The sequence below is a fragment of the Cynara cardunculus genome, unplaced genomic scaffold (assembly GCF_001531365.2).
Source record: "Cynara cardunculus var. scolymus isolate 2C unplaced genomic scaffold, CcrdV1 Un_Scaffold_4254, whole genome shotgun sequence".
NCBI classification, from domain to species: Eukaryota; Viridiplantae; Streptophyta; class Magnoliopsida; order Asterales; family Asteraceae; genus Cynara; species Cynara cardunculus.
Genome location: NW_020201811.1, coordinates 14,821 through 16,302, shown reverse-complemented (window position 1 = coordinate 16,302; position 1,482 = coordinate 14,821).

Genomic DNA, 1,482 nt, shown 5'->3' with positions numbered 1-1,482 from the left:
TGTAAATAGGATAATCAAGATTTAAAGTGTATAACTCGAGGTTGGAATATAGTTGGTTTCTGATACTTGAAATGTTTACTCCAGGGGCTTTTTTAAGACTGTATAGAGCCTCTAAAGGTTTACTGCTATTGTTGATCGAAATTGGTTATTACAGCATTCGGTTGTTTTTATAAAGTACTGTGAGTTTATACCGAACTTATACTTATATATAGAATATGTATAAGAACTCTTACTGAAAAGTTGATGATTTCACATGTGTGATTCTGTAAGGTGAATTTTTCCTAATTCTGTTTGGTATTACTTAATTCTTATATTTGTGGTTGAGTCCGGATCCGAGACTATTTATTTGGCTTTTTGATAAACCATGATCTACGGGTATTACTTCGTGTGATAAGCCGTAGCATGGTGTATGTCCACGTATCCCAAGGAGAGGGAGGTTGGGTGTGGCATACCGGTTGTTGTATTCACGTATCCCAATTGGTAAGGAGCCGGGTGTGAATACTTTGCATGGGCCCTGTAGACGAAGGGGGGTGTGGTGCATATGGTTATTCTGGTAGTGATACCTTTGGTGTTGGTTACATTTTATTGTTGTAGTTGATTTTAATTATCCTAAAAAGTCTTAATAGGCACTGTATGTTATGGATAAAAGATTTAAGTGTTTATGACTGTGATTTAATGGCCAAGTCCCCAAGTCCTTTGGGACCAGAGGCCCTCTAGACGATCAGAGCCTCTATGGTCTAGATCAGAGCCTCTGTGGTCTAGATCAGAGCCTCTGTGGTCTAGACCAAAGCTTCTGGTTATCTTGTGCTATGGATGGATGACCAGAGCCTCTGTGGTCTAGACCAGAGCCTCTAGTTGTATTGCACCCCGTACTCTGTCCTTTGGGACCAGAGGCCCGCTGCTGTGCTCTGGACTCCAAGTCCTTTGGGACCAGAGGCCCGCTGGATGACCAGAGCCTCTGTGAATTAGACCAGAGCCTCTGTGGGATAGACCAGAGCCTCTGGTTGAATAAACCAGAGCCTCTGGTTGTATTATGCTATGGGCTCCAAGTCCTTCGGGACAGAGGCCCGCTTGACGACCAGAGCCTCTGTGATTTAGACCAGAGCCTCTGGTTGTACTGTGCTCTGGGCGAGATTCTATCAGATTGAATTTGAGTTAACGGTCTAATTCATAAATAAATGATTTGTTCTGTTCAGTTTTGGCTATGACTTGTATCGTTCTTTTAATATATATATATATATATATATATATATATAATTATAAGCTTTGGTATAATCTCACTAAGCCTTGTTGCTTATTCTTTTAGAATAAACTTTCTTTTCAGGAAAGTCGGTAGCAGCCMAAGGGAAGGATAAGACAGTTTAGATCTGCTTGTAGGATTTCAGATCCTGGACATCTTTTTGGTACTYGTTGTACAATTATCGTTTTGAGTTGTATCTAGGTATATAATACTTTTGGGTAGATATAATTGTATTTATGGGT